This window comes from Rattus norvegicus, chromosome 1, assembly GCF_021556685.1.
Source record: "Rattus norvegicus strain SHRSP/BbbUtx chromosome 1, alternate assembly SHRSP_T2T, whole genome shotgun sequence".
Classification (NCBI taxonomy): Eukaryota; Metazoa; Chordata; class Mammalia; order Rodentia; family Muridae; genus Rattus; species Rattus norvegicus.
Window position 1 is genome coordinate 40,367,334 of NC_141534.1, and position 20,781 is coordinate 40,388,114.

General features: G+C 42.4%; 1 long non-coding RNA gene across 2 annotated transcripts; it reads left to right on the forward strand.

The window, feature by feature from the left end:
* Positions 1–3,867: 3,867 nt before the first annotated feature.
* On the forward strand, positions 3,868–9,922 carry LOC148006920 (uncharacterized). Of its 2 annotated transcripts, none has more exons than XR_015645034.1 (3): positions 3,868–5,021; positions 9,258–9,443; positions 9,694–9,922. It is a non-coding gene; the product is annotated as an uncharacterized LOC148006920 (long non-coding RNA). The 2 variants fall into 2 exon arrangements; XR_015645035.1 differs by lacking the exon at positions 3,868–5,021 and adding an exon at positions 6,241–6,553.
* Positions 9,923–20,781: the final 10,859 nt, after the last annotated feature.

Sequence of the window (20,781 nt, forward strand, 5' to 3'; positions counted from 1 at the left end):
CTGTTACTATAACTTCTGTTACTGTCTCTGTGTCTCTGTTTAGTTTCTGTTTCCATAATCTGTCTACTGATGAGAGTGTATATATATATATATAGAGAGAGAGAGACAGTCTATACATATATATATAGAGAGAGAGAGAGAGACAGAGAGAGACAGAGAGAGACAGAGAGAGACAGAGAGAGACAGAGAGAGACAGAGAGAGACAGAGAGAGACAGAGACACAAAGACATAGAGACAGAGAGACAGAGAAAGAGAGAGACAGAGAGTTTGATAATGGAAAAAAACAGTTACTTATGCTTTTGTTGCTAAAGAAACATAGTAGCAGGAACAGATGGTTATAGGAGTGATGTAGTAGTAATGTTGAAGCTGGAGGCTTAAGATACCCTGCATCCTGCATCCTGATACACTATCATGCCATGTAATAAATTCCAAAAATAAGATGAAATAGGTCACTATATCGTCATCAGTGGCTACTTCAAACTATTGGATCAAAATGACTGTGGTAACTCTACTTAGTGATATATTTATTTTTGTTCTCAAGCTGATGATTAACCACAAAGTCTCCCCTTTGTATTAGCGAAAACAATCAAAAAAATACTATTGAAAAAGTTTAAATCACAAAGCCTCTAGCTCTCGACCTTTCTCTGTTTTTTAGACATGTCCCCACACATGTGCCATCTTCCTCCCTGGAGAGAGAATTGATAAAGCAGGCTGCAGCCCTGCAGTCTTCCTTTGCCTTTCAGCATGAAGTGCCCTAGTTCTTACAGAAGTGTAAGATCAAGATTAGGCCAAGAACCAGCTTCCTGCCTCAGGTCAAGGCTAGGTCAAGTTCCATTCTCCATCCACAGTTCTTGGGAGGAGCAGGGACATTTTTGAAAGTCTACAGAATGTACTGATAGACAGTCACTTGACCCTCTTTTCCCAGATAGAGCTCAAAGGTATGTCATATCAGTTTAAGCTGTAAACTTGCTGATGTAACCTGTACCTCTTAAAGTCTAAAATCTGTTTGCTATAGCCATTCAGGGTCACCTTCCAGTCCCTCGCCAGGAAAGGCTGATGGAAGGTGGATCCTGATCTCTTGCATTTGCCTAGAACTTCATTCATATGCCTGACTTGGGGGGTGGGATCTTCAGGTTGTTAAAACTCACTTTGAGGCTTACAAGCAAGCCAGCTCAGTCAGTCAACAGGTTCTCCAGGGCAGGAGTGAGGATTGAAAAAAAAAAAAAAAAAGACAGACAAAACTATAACATGACTCCCGCCAGTTCTGAGGCTGAAGCAGATGTTTCATTTTCCAATCTGCTTTTATACCACTCTAATTACAAGGAGAATGATAAGATCTGTCCTGATTTGAGAAACAAGTAAGGTGATAATCAAAATCCTGTAACCGCCTTTCTGGGGGCTGGTCAGGAAGACCAAGACATAAGGACTGGCACACAAGCTGCAGCTGAGCTTGCTCTGAGTTTTGCATTAACTCAAATGTAAATGTTCTTTATCAAGGCCCATTTCCTGATCCCAAGTGCAAAGCCAGATTCCTGCCCTGGGCTTCTTTCTTTTGTCCTGATGATATCAAATTCCCCCCATGTGTCTAGAACCAAGTAAATGGCCTCAAAAGGCTCTCTACATACCTTGCACCTCTGAGAAAGGAAAAGAAAACTTTGAATTCCAACATTAATCTTATGAAGGTCTTATAACTTCTGGCATTTGGAGGAGCCTACCCTACCCCTGAAAGTCTATACATATAAGAATTTCCCATTGTTCTATTGATCCAAAAGATCCAGTTTCCTTCATGATTCCATTGTACTGTCCATTGTACTTTAGTGTGCTAATGCTTCAGAGCCTCAGCATGTCTGCCTGAGACCTGACCCTGCAGCACCCTATTGTTGATGGTTCGCTAATATTGATGATTCATGATGGTTGTCTCTTGCTGTAAACCTATAACTGTCATAGATAACACTGGACTAGAAGGAAATTTTTTTTGTCAGCTTCTTCTCTGTGGACCTACTATTATGTTAAGTAACTAATAAAACCATTGTCATTGGTTTATGCATAATTGTTCTCAGTGACCCTTGGTAGTAGAAAATGATTATGATTGTTGTAGATTCTGGGAAAGAGGCTTTGTTCTCTTCTAGAATTTCACATTTATTTAAAAATACATGCAGTACTATCAGCTAATGAAGGTAATGGCCACAATACCAACTGGTGAATGCCAATTTAATGTTTACACAGTGATCATCTATTAATATTCTTAGTAGACATCTTCCATAAAAGGTATTCCATAAAATCCCCAAGGCTGTCATGAGAATCAAAGATGCACCTTAACTGCATTTGAGACTGCTAGCTTTGAAGAGCCCTCATCAAAGATCAGGGATTCTGCACAACCAAAGAATAATTTAGTCACTAATGCAGAACACTTGACATAGATTATCATTTTGTAAGGTTAGCCATCAAATCAAGAATAATGTCCAGATTTCCACTTGGACAAGTTATGTCCCAATCACTTAGGAATGTAAGCTCAGTAGGTATGCCAAGGCACCCTCCGTTTGATCCAGGAAAATTTAGGGCAGAATCTCATCTCATTTAAATCACTTTGCAACTTCCAATTAAGGTGAATAGCTAGCAAGTTGGCTGGTGTGAAAAGGGGGAATTTTTATTTCATTATGTTTTCATTTTTCCCCATGTTTTGGGGCATTTGGACATAAGAATAAAGGAGATGTTTACTAAAGCAGCACAATATTGACTGACCAGCTGCCAAGGAACCATAGCTTGTAATAACTTGTTCGAGATTGAGTCATTACCTCTGGTCATGTTGCAGAGTACAAATCATCTAATAACTAGTGTTCCCAACAGATTAGTTGTCTAGTAGTCAATGTATGGAAAAAGAAACTCCACTCAATTTCAGATATTGAAAATACTGTTTTTACTCATCCATAAAACATGTGTTTCTCAACAGTATACCAAAGTTATCCTTTTCATATTGTAAGAAAAATATCCTGAAGAATTGCTATTGACTCTTAAATCAATATAGCTGCCAACATGAAAGAGTGCAACAATAATAGGACAGGGAAAGAAAGAGAAGAGGGTGATGGTAGTTTGAGGAAGGAAAGATGAAGAATTGACACAGAATAAGAAAGTCTAAGAACATGTTTCTAGAACTCTGTCCAACAAAAGTGTATTTATATCAATGCTTATATAAAATAAAAGAGTATTATACAGTAGAATCATGGGTGTAGCTGGAGAGATCACTCAGTGATTAAGAGCACATGCTATATTCTGATGTGAGTTGCATTCTTAACAACTACCTCTGGCACCATGCAAACATCTAGAACTCCAGCTGAAGTATCCTTCTTTGGTATCCATAAACACTGCATTCATGTGTGCACTGACCCATATGCAGACAAGCATTAAATATTAATAAAACAAACTTTAAAAAAGAATTATGAACATGATGCAGAAGAGTAATAATGGGTACTGTTTACCCAGTTTTTCATGGGTTTTACATTCTATATATAACACTTCATACAGACACACACACATATATACATACACACACATACACATATACATACACACACATATATTTATATCTATGTCTATATCTATATCTATGTCTATATCTATATATATGCTCACAATATTAGGGAAATCTCTCACTGTGGTAGAGAAGGCATTGTATCATGATCTTGCAGCAGCTGTTCACATTATGTCAATACTCAGAAAGTAAAAAGTGAATATGAAATAGGTCAGTCTATGAGTCCCAAAGGGACACTCTCTGCAATAAGAATCTACCTTGAAAAGGTTCCAAAACCTTCAAACCAGCACTACCATCTGAGAGTCAAGGACCCAAACGTATGAGTGTCCCCGCCAGCGGGGACCCAGTTATTCAGGGTCCCGAAGAGGCTTTCTACCTGTGGGCCAAAATGGGGGTGAAGAGAAGAAGGAGACCAAGCAAAAGTTCTGTTGTCAAGGTCTCGTTTATTGGGATGAACATTGCAGCTTTTAAGGCTTTCAGGTAGGGGGAGTGACCTTTGTGAAATATGAAGGAGATGAGGGTATAGGCAGTGATAGCTGGAGGCAAAGAAGTCAGGCGATGAGGTCAGGTGGTGGAGACACTGGGTGTTGACTGAGGAGATAACTGGTATCTGCTCGAGCTGAGGCATCCCTTGAATGTTATACTCCTGTGCCGTAAATTCATGGGAGAGGCTTTATCCAACAATCTTAAGATTTATGGCAGTCATCTTCGGGGTAAGTCTCTGTAGCCAAACAGCCCAGAGTCACTTTGAACCATGCAGTCAAAAAGCGGCTAGGCCCAAATCCAATATGGCTCCGTGCATCTCCCCCATTTTTCTTTAAAAAAAAAAAACATTAGGTGGAAGTAGTGGTCTGAGAGAGATCAGACATGCCTCACAGAGTGCCCAGCTCGGCCATGGCAAGCCACTCTTGCAGTTAGGACTGCACCCCAATGGCTAGGAATGAACTTATGCTGTAACAAACCGTTCTGGGCTATACGTGTGTGTTATTGGGGGAGAAACTGGGCAGAGGAGCATTTGACCGGCCCGCACGTTTAAACGGGGTGTAGCCACCTCTGTCTTAGGATCGACCTCTCAAACCCCAGCCTTATCTGTCATAGGATCACCTTGTCGCCCCCAAGGTTCCTGTCTTAGATTGGTCAAGGGTCAGAGGAAGTTGCCCGTCCCTGAGGATAGCTACATCAGGTCATCTTCTCATTCCTCTCACTTGAGCCCAGGGGCGAAAGAGCAAGGGCCAGATGGCATTAATATAAGAGATTGTGGAAATTGAGCCTCTCCCGATAAGTTGTAGGCACCTCATCTTGTTCGTTGTCTCTCTGGTTCTCCTCAGCTGTTCCGGTCTCCAAGCGATGATAATGTACTGAAACAGAATTTCTAGGCAAAGCAGAATCTATTTGTGATTTAATAAAGCGTGTAAGTCGTTGGAAGGCCCAAGGACCAAAGGAAATCAACAAAAGTAGGCCCACAAGGGGTCCCAAAATTGAGGGCAACAAGGTAGAGAGCCATGGGGATGTAGAAAACCAGTTTTGGTACCAAGACTCTTGTTGTTCTCTCTCTCTCCTTCGTTTTTCTAGGCTATCTCTCACCTTTTTTAGACTGTCTTCTACAAGTCCAGTCTTATCTACATAAACACAGCATTCCTCTTTTAAGGCTGCACAAAGTCCTCCTTGTTGTAGGAAGATTAAGTCTAGGCCTCTTCTATTTTGTAAGACTACTTCAGACAACGAGGCAACTGAGTCTTTTAAGTTAGCTAATCCATCTCTTAATTCAGCAATATCCTTATCTATGGCTTCACTAAGCTGGTTATAGTATTGATGGGAAGTAACGAGGGAAGCGATGCCAGTGCCTGCACCCGCGGCCCCTAGACCTAGGAGAACGGCGAGGGTGATGGCAGTTACTGGTTCTCTTTTTACCTTGTGAGGCATATCCGAGCCCTTTTCCCAGGATTTAAGAAAAGTCTCTGGCTCATGTATGCTGAGTCTGGGAAATAATTGAACCAGCACACAGTAATCTTTAGTCTTTAAAAATTGAGATGTTATAACATATGTGGTTAGACCAGTGGAACATGCTAGATAAGTATACTTGGGGGCTTGTAAATATGTATTTTGATTGTCAACGATTATGGTATGATTACATATTTCTAATAATTGTTTAGGGAGGAGCATGTTCTTCCCGAGGAGGCAGCTTCCTATCCCTGAGACTTTTGTGATAGTGAGTTCTATGGTGTTCCAAGAGAGACCACCAGTGTTATTAGTATATGTGATGTTGCCAAAAGTGGCTATACCCTCATAGAAAGGAGGGTTAGCTGAAAAACACATCCAGCATTCCTCATAAATAGAGGTATTTGTTTCCTGTTCATGATATACCAAGGCAAGAGCTGAGGCGTTAAGAACAGATAAAATCAGGCTTGTGGGGGACATTGGCCCAACAGGTATGGTGGGCTGAAAAGGGGTAGTTGGAGGACTAGATGTGTTAAAGGGGGGCTGAGTCACCACCCTGGGCGGCAAGGAACCCTGGCTATGCAATTGAGGGTTAGGCCCAATGGAGGCCTTATGTAAGTTGGGGGTGGTTTTAAATAATCTAATTTTGAAGGTTACTCCGGGGTCTCTATTGGCAACATACATCCGGAGACCCCACTCAAACCCCCGATGCCAGTTTTCTGGGGTGATCTTTTTCCCAGCATCAGTAAAAGATTGTAAGAGGGTTGCACCAGCCCTTGGAAGGCTCAGTGTTCCGGCATTCCTGGGTTAGAGTACTGTTTCTGTTAGAATTGTGCCACCCCTTTTTTACTGTGATATAATCCCAAGAGGAGGTAGGTTTCCAGTATGCGTCTCCTGTGGTTTCACACCCCCAGGAGGCACAATAGAATTGATCCCTGTATCCACACTTATAGTTTAGGGAGCGATCTCTGTGGGATCCGGGACAGACATAAAAGTCAGTTTCCCTAATGTTGGTGCGTCGATGGACAGTGTCACAACCGACATATCTTTCATTAAAACTAGACCCATGAGGGGCTTCAATTAGGGGTAAGTATTTGTCTGCGAGGCCCCAGTAAGAATTTCCTCCTGCAGCTAGTTTACAAAAATCTGGAGTTAATTGTGGCCAGGTGGGGTTAGGGCCAGTGTGGGAGGTGGTAAAGGCGGTATCTCCGGCCTCATTTATAATTACCCAGGTGTAATTCCAAATCTGATAGGGGCTTGACGTTCCGGATGTCAGCACAGTTAGAAAGAGAAGTTTCAGTAGAATCCAGTAGAACTTCATTGCTCTGAAAAAGAAAACATGCATTTTTCTCAGGCGCCACCCTGGAATTTGTTATAAGGCTTTATCAATCTTGGAATTTGTTTGAAATTTATTGTAAAGCTTTATTAATCTTTCAGGGAGCCATCTGGCTCCCCCCTCTTTAGAGTCATAAATACAGGTGGACCCTTTTCCCCAGACTATCACAGGGTCAGGACCCTGCCACTGTCCAGTTAGGGGGTCCTTCCAAAGAACATGAGCGTGATCCATCTTGGTTGAGGGGTGCTATAAGCGATTGGCAGCTGAACGCCCTTGATTATCCAAAGTTAAGAAATTCAAAACAAAAAGGGCATGGGATAATAAAAATTTTGCGCTGCCTTTAAGAGAATAAAGAGTTTCTTGGGCAGTAAGCTTTAACAGTGTATTCTTAAGGGTTTGATGTGCTCGTTCCACAATTCCTTGTCCCTGAGGGTTATAAGGTATGCCTGTAATATGTTTTATTTGAAATTGGGAGCAAAATTGTTTAAATTTATGACTAACATAGCCAGGCCCATTATCCGTTTTTAGCATTTTGGGTTGTCCCATAACAGAAAATGTGTAGAGCATATGAGCAATAACATCTTTTGTGGCCTCTCCTGTGTGTGCAGAGGCACATATGAACCCACTAAAGGTATCAATGGTAACATGTACAAATTTTAGTTTTCCAAAAGATGGGACATGGGTGACATCCATTTGCCATATTTCTCCCGGGATAAGGCCCCTGGGATTAACCCCAATGTGTGGCTCAAGAAGTAGGGTCAGGCAGTTTTTACAATTTTTGACAATTTGTCTGGCTTGTTCTCTAGTAATTTTGTACTTAAGCCGCAATGTTTGAGCATTAAGGTGATGGAGTGAATGTGCCATCTGTGCTTCTTTGTAAGGAATCACTAAGAGAAGCAATCATTGTCAGTCTAGTGGCCCTGTCAGCTAAATCATTACCTTTGGTTAAAGGACCGGGCAGATTCGAGTGGGCTCTGATATGGCCCACAAAGAATGGGTTTGGCCGGGCCCTTATGTGTTTTTGTATTTCTGAAAATAGTTTAAAGGTAGGTGTTGAGGGTTGTATAGTAGAGACAGTCTCCAAGACTCGGAGAGCTCTGACTACATAATGGCTATCAGAAAAAAGGTTAAATGATTGATTTATTAATTTAAATATTTCTAAAGCACTATAAAGTTCTACTAATTGGGCAGAAGCGTATGGGGTATGGACAAAAAAAACTTGATCTTTAACAACAAAGGAGGCCTTTCCATTCTTAGATCCATCTATGAAGACAGTTAAGGCATTTGGTATAGGTTTCAGCTGTGTAACCTTTGGGAAGACAAAGGGGGTAACATGGAGGAACTGTAATAATTTATCTCCTGGTAAATGAGTATCAAATGTTCCCTGATAAATAGACAGCAGGACTGTCCAGTCATCATGTCTGTGCTGCAGCCAAGCAAGCTGCTCCTGTGAATATGGAGAAATAATAATATCGGGATCGCGGCCAAAATGGCGAGTAGCCAGCTTAAGCCCCAAGAAAATGGTCTGGCAAATTAAGGAGGGATAAGTAGGAAGTATTTTAGGGGGGGTTGCGGGCAGGTGGATCCACATTAGTGGATGATTATCTTGCCATAGGAGGCCTGTGGGTGTAAACCTTGTAGCGAAAAGGATCAGATACAGTGTCTTGGAGGGGCTGAAATAACCTATGAATTGTTGGCTGATAGCCTGTTCAACCTTTAGTAGGGACTTTTCAGCCTCGGGAGTCAGAACCCTAATGGAATTAGGATCAGGGCTACCCTTCAGAATTGCAAATAGAGGTTTTAAATCACTGGTGGTTAGCTTAAGGTAAGGTCTAAGCCAATTAATATCACCCAAAAGTTTTTGAAAATCATTTAAGGTATGTAGCTGCGATCTTCTAATTGTTAGCTTTTGAGAATAAATGGATGTAGGTTCTAATTGGAATCCAAGAAACAAAAAGGGATATTGCGTCTGAATTTTTTCAGGGGCAATGGTGAAACCCCTTTTTTGTAAGGCCAGAACAATAATTTGGGCTAGTTTTTGAGTTTCCTGTAAACAAGCAGAGGAAACCAAGATATCATCTATGTAATGAATGATGTAAGCAGAGGGGAAACGCAGCCTTATTGGATCTATAGTTTGGGCCACATACCTTTGACATAGGGTGGGGCTATTAGCCATCCCCTGTGGTAACACTCGCCACTGAAAGCGGGGATTAGGGCCCACATGGTTAATGACAGGGATAGAAAAGGCAAAGCGGGCACAATCCTCCGGATGAAGGGGAATAGAAAAGAAACAATCTTTTATATCAATGACTATTTTATAAAAGTCTCTAGGAATAGCTATTGGAGAAGGCAAGCCAGGTTGTAGGGCCCCCATAGGGACCATAGTTTTATTAACCGCTCTAAGGTCTTGTAACAATCTCCAAGAACCATTTTTCTTTTTTATGACAAAAATAGGGGTGTTCCAAGGCGAAGTGGACTGTTCAAGGTGCCCTTGTAATAATTGTTCCTGCACCAACTGTAGGGCCGCTTGAACCTTTTCTTGAGGCATGGACCACTGATCAATCCAGACTGGATCATTTGACTTCCAAGATATTTTATCAGCCTGGAGTGCAGGAGGAACAGCGGTCTCTATGAAAAAAGGTCTTCTCCTAAACCTCCTCTATCTGTTTTGGGCATGGGAGTCAAGGGTTCTGTGATTCCCTGTTCATTTCTACCTAATCCTTTTCCAGGGAGGAATCCTGTCCTTAACATTTGGTTAGTAATGACCTCATTGGGACTACACATCATCACCCCCATCTGGGGAAGAATATCCCTTCCCCAGAGGTTAACAGGGAGTCCAGAAACTACAAATGGCTTAACTGTGCCTGTATTATTCTCTTTATCTTTCCAGGTCAGGAGCTTTGAACTTTGGAGTGTATCCTGTGTTTGACCTATCCCTTTTAAATGTGTGGCAGTAGCCTTAAGGGGCCAGGTTGAGAGCCAGTGTCTAGAGGAGAGCACTGTTGTATCCGCCCCTGTATCTAAAAGGCCCTGAAATTGTTTGCCATCAAGCCAAAGAGACATCATGGGTCTTTCATCAGTTAATTTTTGCACCCAATAAACATCTGAAGAGCCAGGGGAGGAAGAACCACACCCCTTTATTTTATGAGGGAACTGCCCCATGAAGGGAAGCGGTAAGGCCTGTGCAATGCGTTGTCCGGCTCTAAGCATTAAGGGGCCCTGCGTGGCAGTGGCTAGAAATTTTATTTCTCCAGAATAATCAGCATCTATTACAGAGGGAAGGATGACAAGTCCTTGAAGAGCACTCGAGGCTTGCCCAATTATTAAGAAAAACATGCCAGGCGGCGGGGGCCCAAACTTTCCAGATTCTATGATAACAATCCCTTCCTCAGGGGTTATAATCCTGGTGGTGGAGGAACACAGGTCCATTCCTGCACTTCCTGCTGTTGCCCGGGATAAGTTGGCGTTGCAGGAGCTTGATGCTGCACTTGGGGGCGGGTGGTCACCCGTGGATAGGGGCCCCATTGTGGGGCCCTCCGCTCGTTTCCCTGGACCGCAGGGAGGGTTTGTCCACTAATGTCAGTCTTAGACTGACATTCCCTGGCCCAGTGACGGCCTTTCCTGCAGCGGGGACAAACCCTCGGGGCAGTGGGCCATCCAGCAGGGCTGGGGGACTGGCTAGGTTTTGGGATGTTGCATTCTCTAGCAAAATGACTGGGTTGTCCACATTTGAAACATGTTCTGCCTCTAGGGTGACCAGAATCTCCAGCTCTTTGGAACACAGCCCCAATTGCCAGGCTGATAGATTTAGATACTTGGTGAGAAAAAGAGTCGACATCCTTGGAAAGTTTAATCATGCCTGGGTCTTTGGTCTTGCCTCGAAGTGCGGCTCTACACGCCGAGTTAGCATTTTCGAGAGCAAGCTGTCTAACAAGAAGCCCTTCACTTTCATTTTGACCTAGGATTCTTTCAGCTGCTTCTTGTAGTCTCCCTACAAATTGAGCATAGGGCTCTTGTGCCCCCTGGATTATTTTAGTTAAGGGGGTGGTGAGCGCCTCTGTAGCGGGGACTGCTCTCCAAGCGGACAAAGCCGCCTGCGCCGTTTGTGCGAGTACACCGGGAGACAGCCCCAGCTGTTTTTCCTCAGAGGCAAATGAGCCCCTCCCACATAGCTTATCTGCCGTCCAGGAAGCAGATTTACTTAAGGGATTGTTTCTGTTTCTAGCAGCAAGGCTCTCCGCTTTATCAATAAATTCAGATTTCCAAGTCAAATATTGTCCTCTAGTGAGGACAGATTGTACTACCTTGGTCCATTCACTAGGGGTCAAATACCCAGACCCCGAAAGTCCTTCTAGGATAGCCAAGGTAAAGGGGGCATTCATACCATAATTTTTAACAGCTGAATGTAATTCCTTTACGTGTTTGAGTTTAAGTTTCTTGTATACGGGACACGAGGTCCCACCCTCATCCTGATCAGGGCTTTCCTCTTCCGAATCTGAGGGTCCCTCCTCATAGTCATTTTCTTCTTCACTTTCTTGTTCCTCATTACGGTTACGATTAGTACTGTCTGGCTCGCGCTCGTCTCTGGCCGACCTATTTAGTGTTCTAGTACTGTTTAACTCAGACTCGTCCCTGGCCTGTCTGGCGCGTGCCCTAGTCATAACTGGGAAAGTTAGTTTTGGTTGGGGTTTTCTACTGGCTTTAGCTGGCCCTTTTTGGGCATACTGTCCCTTAGTCATGGTCTCTTGTAAATCCTGGATTTCTAGTGTAAGATCCCCCAATTCCTGCTGTAGGTGTAAGATCTGTTTAAGCCCAGTAAATTGTGCTTGAAGTGCAGTCTTAGTCTGAGTCAGTTCCTCCACTACTGCGACTGGTAGAGGTGCAGGTGGGGCTGACGATATAGGGGGTAGATAAGGTGGGAGGCAGACAGGCCCAGACCTCCGAGTGAAGAAGATCTGAGTCTCCTGTGGCTCGGGACCATATCTCTCTTTCTCATACCTGGCAGCTTCCTCCTCTAATTCGGCCGCGGAGGCGGGATCTAGACCTGACTCAGAGCATTTGTTTTTCCCAGAAAATTTTTTAAGAGAAGGATAAATGGTCTTTGAATTTTTGGACATCTTGGGGTCTTCTAGAGAGCATAAGGCTTTGGATGAGGGATTTCCCTCACCCCCAGGCATATCAATAACAATGGAAGGGCAGGGAGAATGCGGCTCCCCGTTTTCTTTTTCATTGTTAGGTGAAGCCGGCCGGGAGGCTTGTAAGAAGTCCTCTGCGACAGCTAGGAGGCAGGCACTCTCGCCTCCTTCCTCAGCATCTATTATAATGTCTCTAATGATACCCCAGTAACTGAAAAAAGCCACGGACACTGGGTCGCCGGCTTTCAAAAGCCTATTAATCTCCTGACCAACCTTATTCCAAGTATGGGGGTGAATATCGGGGCCACTTAAAATTAACCAAGGACATTTTTCATCTATGAAACAAAAAAATTTGATTAAATCCTTTTTCTTAACTCTTATTCCTCTCTCCCTGAGTAAACGCTTGATTTCTCTTATGAAACAAGCCTCCTTAGACAATACCTTCCCCATGGCAATTAGACGACAATTATTCGACCGGTCCTTACCTCCCTCTCCAGCGACGCACGAGCTATACGGCCTGAAGAGTCCTCGATTCCCGCTGCAGCTCTCTTATCTCCGTCGTCCTGTAGTCGGCCTTGCTTCGGGGTCCCTGTTCAGGCGCCACTTGTCCCCGCCAGCGGGGACCCAGTTATTCAGGGTCCCGAAGAGGCTTTCTACCTGTGGGCCAAAATGGGGGTGAAGAGAAGAAGAAGACCAAGCAAAAGTTCTGTTGTCAAGGTCTCGTTTATTGGGATGAACATTGCAGCTTTTAAGGCTTTCAGGTAGGGGGAGTGACCTTTGTGAAATATGAAGGAGGGGGAGATGAGGGTATAGGCAGTGATAGCTGGAGGCAAAGAGTCAGGCGATGAGGTCAGGTGGTGGAGACACTGGGTGTTGACTGAGGAGATAACTGGTATCTGCTCGAGCTGAGGCATCCCTTGAATGTTATACTCCTGTGCCGTAAATTCATGGGAGAGGCTTTACCCAACAATCTTAAGATTTATGGCAGTCATCTTCGGGGTGAGTCTCTGTGGCCAAACAGCCCAGAGTCACTTTGAACCATGCAGTCAAAAAGCGGCTAGGCCCAAATCCAATATGGCTCCGTGCATATGAGCGTTTAGGGGACCATTAATACTCAAATGATAAAGTCAAGCATTATTAATAGAAATCAAGAACATTTTCATTTTATTGAGAAGGATTACAAATTTATCTGTATCTAGACAAATGAAACTAAACCAGGCAAAAAACAATGTATTGCAAGCCCAAGTCAGGCCTTTCTATCTTAATATGGTTCTTAAAAAGAGCAATTCTAAGCAAAAACACACTGAATTTACAAATCCTTACAGTCTATAATCAGGAAAAAAATAGAGAAAAATAATCAAGCTGCAACTTTGACTTTGACACGAAATAGATATTGTATCATTCTAGGTTGCTTAGGTACTGATTCTGGGTACTGACTACCAAAGTAGGAAATGGCTTAAGAACTATAGAAATTGAATTCATCAGACTAATTAACAAATAAATGCTACAATTTTATTAAATCAGAGTGGCTAACTTTGAAATTGACCAAGGCTGTAATTGGCCAGATAAATATTTCTTAAATAACAAGTACTTACTTAAAGTTTTTCTTTTGTTTGATTTATACCCTTGATCAAGCATAGCTCATATGGACCATGAAAACTCTCAGTAGTAAAGAATGTCATTATATTCCTGATCCTTCTGCCTCCATGTGCCTAGAAATAGAACAGCATCCATGTCCTTCCAAGCTTGGTTAAGGTGATGCTAGAGAGGGAACTCTGGCTTCACAGATACTATGGAAAGAGTCTATCTACTGAATATATACAGAGCCCAATAGAGTTCTTAGGGGTTTTTTTTTTGTTTGTTTGTTTATGTGTTTGTTTGATTGATTGATTTTTGTTTTGTTTTGATATTTTCACAAAAATCATCTACACATTCTGCTAGTGATCTTTGTGGTTTAGATCCTGACATTAAATATGGACTTGAGCAGAAGACCTTGAAAGAGCATACCCCAAAACGGGGAGCCACGTCTCTCGCTCCGATCGCGGGGTGGGGTGCCCCCAGGAATCACGAGTAGCCATTCTTTATGTAACAGCAAGAGGTAGCTTTTATTAACGAGGTCCCTATTAGTGGGATCCCGGGTCGATATGTATCCCACACAGGAGACAGAGGAATCGACCCCGAGCTTCCAAACTCGGGGGATTATATAGGGGAGGTTAGGGGCATTCGTGCGGGTACACATGATTGGTCAATTCAAATGGTGCACAGTTACTTTCGGCGCGAAATTACATCAGCAAGGAGTACATGCTCTCTAGCAGTTCGGCAGGCAGGTAGGGTGGCTCATCTCACTCAGGGGGGTGAAGGAGAGGAGGGGGTGGCAGCAGATGGTCAATGTCCTTGGGGCCGATAGCTGGTTTGGCAAGTCCTATCTCTGGCTCTCCCTCAGGCACGTCCGGCCCTGCACATCCGGACTCTGACAATGAGTAACCTTTTTAAAACTCTAGTTCTACAACCTTAAATATGGACTTGAGCAGAAGTCATGTCCTTTGATGATGGGCATCAGGAGCCCATACTTCCTTCACAGAACTTAGCTTCCACTGAAAAAGGCATCCTTTGAAGAGTTGTGTGTTCGAATAGTCAAACCTTCCTCCTGCTGCACACTCAATCTTCACCTGGCAGGCCCCTCTTCTGCCCAACTACAATGATCCTCCTCCTGCCTACAGAATCCACACCTACCAAAGAAATGCAGGACACTTAGATCCATAAGCACATGACCTTGGTTTCCTTGTATTCCCAATCGTACTGAGAAACAGAAATTGAAGGATATGTATTTATTTATTCTTTAGCAAGCCTGTCAGTGTGCACCTCAGAATTTATAGAAAGTTATAAAATAATGGCAAGGATATTTTTAAGCTTTAGTAGTGAGTCAGGCTAACTGTTTATATATGTACATACATGCATATATATATATATGTTTATTATATTTTATATTATATATGTTATGTGATAATGGTATATATATATATATGTATATGCAGTATATATGTATATATATATACTGCATCCTGAATCCTGCCTACTACACAGTACATACTACATGATACATACTACATACTATACGATAAACACTATATGATATATAATATTGTATATATGTGTGTGTCTGTGTGTCTGTGTGTCTGTGTGTCTGTGTGTGTGCTCTGCCTTCTTTTCTCTCCATGGCAACCTGCATACATATGTTCACATTCACATTTAGGCACATATATGTACACATATTTGAAAATAGCATGATTTATTTTATACCATCTTAGAAATATTGAAAAAGAAATGCAATCTCAGTTTAAATTACATCTGAATCTCAGAGAAGCAACATGAAACAAGTATAGAGCTATTCATGAACTAAACACTTGCTACTTATAATCTTCATGACTACTCTGATGAATGACCATTGATGTGCTCCTAAATTTATCCTAGATTTAGTATTCTTGTTGGTAACTAAGTACTCTGTGTTGAAAACTAAGACAATGTATACATAGATTTTAATAGCTATGTTGCTTAGATGGCGTGTGTAGGAGAGTATGTGTAGCCTTGATATTGGAGTAGAAGACTGGAGTGTGGAAAATAATAGTGAAATATTTAGGTTCTTTGGTTCCAAACAAATAATTAGATCAGCAACACATAAAAATTGATTAAAATTAGAGACTGTGTGTTAAGAAGAGAAAAGGACTCTCAAGAAGAGAAATGGCCAGAGGTGCTGGGAAAGTTTAGAAGCTATAAAACTGTTCAGGCAGGAGCATAGAAAGCATCTAGGGGTCATTTACATAGCACTGGCATTCTTCCCATTAGAGGTTTGGGATTTTCTCATGCAAATTTTGCCAGGTTTGGAGGACTCTCCAATCCTCAGTCACTCACTAGCAACTTTCACATGTTAATCAGATGCTTCTGGTTTCCAGTCCTACATTTCAGACTTAGCTTGGGTTAAGAATGCACTAGTTCGGGTTTGGGGATTTAGCTCAGCAGTAGAGCACTTGCCTAGCAAGCACAAGGCCCTGGGTTCGGTCCTGAGCTCCAGAAAAAAAGAAAAAGAAAGAAAGAAAAAAAAAAAGAATGCACTAGTTCTTGAGTCCATCTCCCAGCTACACTGGTCACTACTGGTACTATGGTAGCAGTAATAGATAACTACTCTAGCAGTAACTGCTTTTATGAGATGAAGGGTCAGTAATAATTCACTGAAATTGGGACAGATCAATTTACCATCATTTAGTTTGAAATTTCAACGTGCCTTAATGGCAATTGCAAATAGCCATTTGCAAAAAGACTTGGTTAATTTAGATGGGTTTCAACCAGTTAGACTACACAGAAAAACCTAAAGATAAATTAGCATATTTATCTAAAATAACATAACACAAAGAATCTGTTAATAGCTATCATTTGGTCGAGATTATATCTTAGTGCATAGAACAAAAGCAAATGTAGAGTATGACTTTAAAAAAATAGGATGAACAAACATGAACAACGGTTAATCAGAACAAAGCACTAATGAGAAAAACAAAACAAAATAAGAACCTGCAAGATGAACTAGCAAATAGTGGTTGTTGCTCTGAAAGAATGATGTTGTAAGATGTGGACAACAAACACATAAACAAACAGACAAACCAAAAATCCCCACATAACTGATTTAACAAGAAGAGTCAGCGGACTGGTTAACTCTCTCTAGAAATATAAAAGATTTCACCTGCAGCAAACTCCCTCATGCATTCATATAACCACCTGTTCATTTGAATTGTAAATCAATCCTTGTTCCTCATTTCTTCTATGTCTTTTTCATCCTGAGAAATGGTTTGGAACAGATTAGGTGTGCTGGTGTGAAAGACAAATGTCCCCTGTTGTCTCACACATCTAAACATTTGTCCCCAAGCTGGTGGTGATGTTTGGCAGGTTATGAAACCTTTAAGAGGTGGAGACTTGTTAATAGGACTGGGGGTCTCATTTCACTTCCAGTTTGCCTTTTTGTAGTTTATGAACTCTTAGCTTACAGGTCCAGGTACTTGGGGTCATACCTCTACCAACATTATAGACACCCTGTCTGAAAACATAATTTGGAATGAACTTCACCATGATTAGTTTTAGTAATGGTGCTTTATCCTAATACTAAAAAGTAACTAAGATATGATAATTACATAGACCATAGATGATATATAGAGATAGACAGATAATGAATACACATATGGGTAAATGTGTGGATTAAAGATGAGGGAAACAAATATTAATAGATTTATGAATGATTAATGACCAGTCGTCTTTATTCTTAAAGACCAAAGGCTCCTGAGAATTAAATTTCCTTCAACAGGAATGCTGAGCCACCATTAATTTGTATAAACCATGTTAAGATGTGTCTAATCGGGCTTGGGGATCTAGCTCAGTGGTAGAGCACTTGCCTAGCAAGTGCAAGGCCCTGGGTTTGGTCCCCAGCTCCGAAAAAAAGAAAAAAGAAAAAGAAAAAAAAAAGATGTGTCTAATCAGTAATCAGTTGTTCTTTTGAAAATGTTATTTTTCATGTCTAAAATCTTCCAGCTATGTATCAGAGCAGCGTGTCTCTAAGTTTGTTAATATTTCATTTGTGATTCATTTTTATTTTAGTTTATAAATAGAATTATAATTGTGTTTTCATTTAAATAGTAGACCTTTGAAATTTTTATTTTCCATTCTATTCTTCAAAACATTTTCCTTATTTTTGTTTTGTTTTTAATTAACAAGTATTTGTAAATACATCTGAAAAACATCTAGAATTTTCTGGCCATTGAAGTTGCTTAAATTATATATTTTGTACTATGACTTTCTTAGGATTTATTGGTACAGTAAGTTTTTAAAGGTATTTCATATTTTCAATAAAATGAGTAAAAATGCATAAATCTCTTACAAGATGGTAAGATTTAACATTAATGAGATTTCTCACATAGTGTTTCATCCATCTTTGAATGTATCTGACTATCATAAGACTGTACCAAGGAATTACCCAAGCGTCTGCCTAGAGGTCCCAATTGTAAAGCTTCACATACTGTTGGTATTCTAAGCTCCAATCCCCCTTTCCCCCACCCCCAGCTACCTGGGAACCGCTAGGTATGTTTTAGCCCACACTTCCTGGCAACAGCCATCTGTACCTGACAGTGTTAAAGGGCTGCTTGCCCTCTCTTACCCTCTCTTACTTCTCTCTTACTCTGTATTGTTCGATGCTCTTTCCCCTACCACCCATGTGTCCATGGCCAGCCAGCTTTCCACTCTTCTACTCTTCTCTCATTAAACCTCTCCATGTAAAACCATGGTTACTGGGTGTGTTCTGTCTGGGCACGGGCAGAGATTTAAAACCTAACATTGGTGCCGAAACCTAGGATCAAACCAGGAAACTTTACATTGGTGCTGTGATTCAGATGCCCTGTGTGAGGATTTTGATCTCTCCCTGCCCACATGACCTGGTGTCCCTGCCACCCCACCGCTGACCACAGGATGGAGGATAGGCCTTTCCCACTGCATGCCTCTGCTGCCCAGAGCAACCCTCAGCCCATGGGCCTAAGGCACAGAGCCTTGGTGGAGATGGAAGGAACTGTGTGCTCCCACAGCATCCTCCCAGTGCCCGCAGTCCACACTGGGACAGGGATGCAGTTGCGGTTGCTCCTCAACATGTGCTGTGCTGTGCGTTTGCGCTGACTGTGGAGGGGATGACTGCACATGCAGGCCACTTCTGTGCACATGACCTGAGACTGTCACTGTGCGTCCTGCTGTTGGGCCCTGCCATTACATCTGCTGCTGCTTCCAAGTGCATCATAGGGATTCGAATGCAGCTGCTGCCACAACATCTACATCATCGGACCACCTCCTACTGGCAGCTGTGGACCTCAGGACTTCCACCACTTCAGCAGGCCTCCACATCTCTATGATGTCCTGCTTACAGCTGCCTACCAAGGAGAGAGCCCTCTTCAAGCACGTGGTAGTGAGCAGTACCTTCTCAATCTCTGTGTATTTTCTTTATCTCAGAGCTTGACTTTCTATGGTGTACACATGGTTTCAGGGGAGTGTTCTTGAACTTTTGAACCTGTGCTGCCTCTGGGGATGAACTTTTTATTAACTCTCATTCTAGGACCTTTTCCCTTAAGTGAGACTCTCTCTCTCTCTCTCTCTCTCTCTCTCTCTCTCTCTCTCTCTCTCTCTCCCCTCCCCCTCCCCCCCTCTCTCTCTCTCCCCTCCCCCTCCCCCCCCCCCTCTCTCTCTCTCTCTCTCTCTCTCTCTCTCTCTCTCTCTCTCTCTCTCTCTCTCTGAGACAATTTAATGCCAGGGTGGGTCTGGATAGACAGTTCTCTGTCTCAGGAGCACCTGCTCTAAATATAGCCAGAGAACTGGTCAGGGCAATTTATCCCTAGTCACAACCACTGGTCTTTAGGTCTTTGCTGCCTGTCCCCATTTCCTGGGATGTTTCGTTCTAATTTACACTAAGCAAACAACAATAATTCTGTCTGTCCTCATCCCCAGGCCTCCCCCTCCTCCCTTCCTCATTGTTTTAGCTCCTGGTTTGTGTCCATGAAAAAGCAGGCCTGACCCTATTCCTCAGGAAACCTGTCTATGAGGCCTGCTTTCCCACTCACATGCGAACCATAAGACCCTCATAAAATCTAACTCTCTCTGTGAGCACCAGTGTCCCGGCTGCACAGGGCTTCACCCATGTGCTCAAGCCTCTTTCTTGCTCTGGAGATCTTTAAAAATGTTCATGTTGTTGACTCATGCTGTTATCTGTTTTGTAAACTTATAAGCTACAGGAAGCCCACCCAGGACTACCTCTCAAGGACCAAATAGACTCCACCCTGACAAATAAATCTGCCTAAAGTTCCCTCTTACTACCTATTTTAAAGGGTGGGATTCCTCTGGGTTTCAAATGTACACCTAAGGGAAAAACTTTTCTTTTCTCCTAAACATGTTTAAACTTATTCTCTGCCTATAATAAATATATAGGTGTGTTCCAGCATCTTGCAAGTCCAGGAACTTACTACACCCAGGACAGCTCCAGAGAAGCAACCGCCAGATGTTCCAATTTCCTCTCACAGACACATATGCTTCTATTGGACCTGTTCCTTCTGACCTATCCTCCAACAATTCGACAGACCCTGGGCAACAAGAAAATAGCCAACTCTAAGACTGGACAAACATCCCCCCCTCATAAATGGCACCAACCTGTCATTCTGCCTTTTTCTCCAGTTCCTGGACTTTTGAAAACCCTATAGGGAAGTGGATACTCCCTTTTATAACACCCTCTCTAGTCATCTTTCGGGTGTTACTATTCACTCCCTGCCTCACTAATCTTGTCTCTGCATTCCTTCAATGACAAATAAAAAAAATTCTGATCAATTTATTAAATAGTTCCTGTTACAGGATTACCAGCCACTGTCCACTAAGGAGCCTAATGCAAACATTTACCAAGTGGGCCCTGATAGTGAAAGTCAGCTGTACCCTGACATTGACGACGCCCCAAGAGAGTAGGAAGTAGCCTAAGAGACAGGGCACCCCATCCCCTTTCACCATCAGCTTCTCCCTCCCTTTTTTTCCCCTTCTTTTTATAATAATAAAAAGGGAGATATATTGTTATCAGGAATTGCCTTTAACTCTAACAGAGATAATGTTTGGTCACTGTTGCCATGGCAACAGCCATACATTTCCAGAAGATCTTTTGGCTCAATTCTCAATCCACCTGGAAGTAGTTATGTCATATTCCAAATAAAAGGCAGACTTCTTCTACCCTCCTCCTCTCTTTTCTCTTCTTTCTCTCGACCCTTCCCCTTGTCTTGTTCTCCCATTCAATC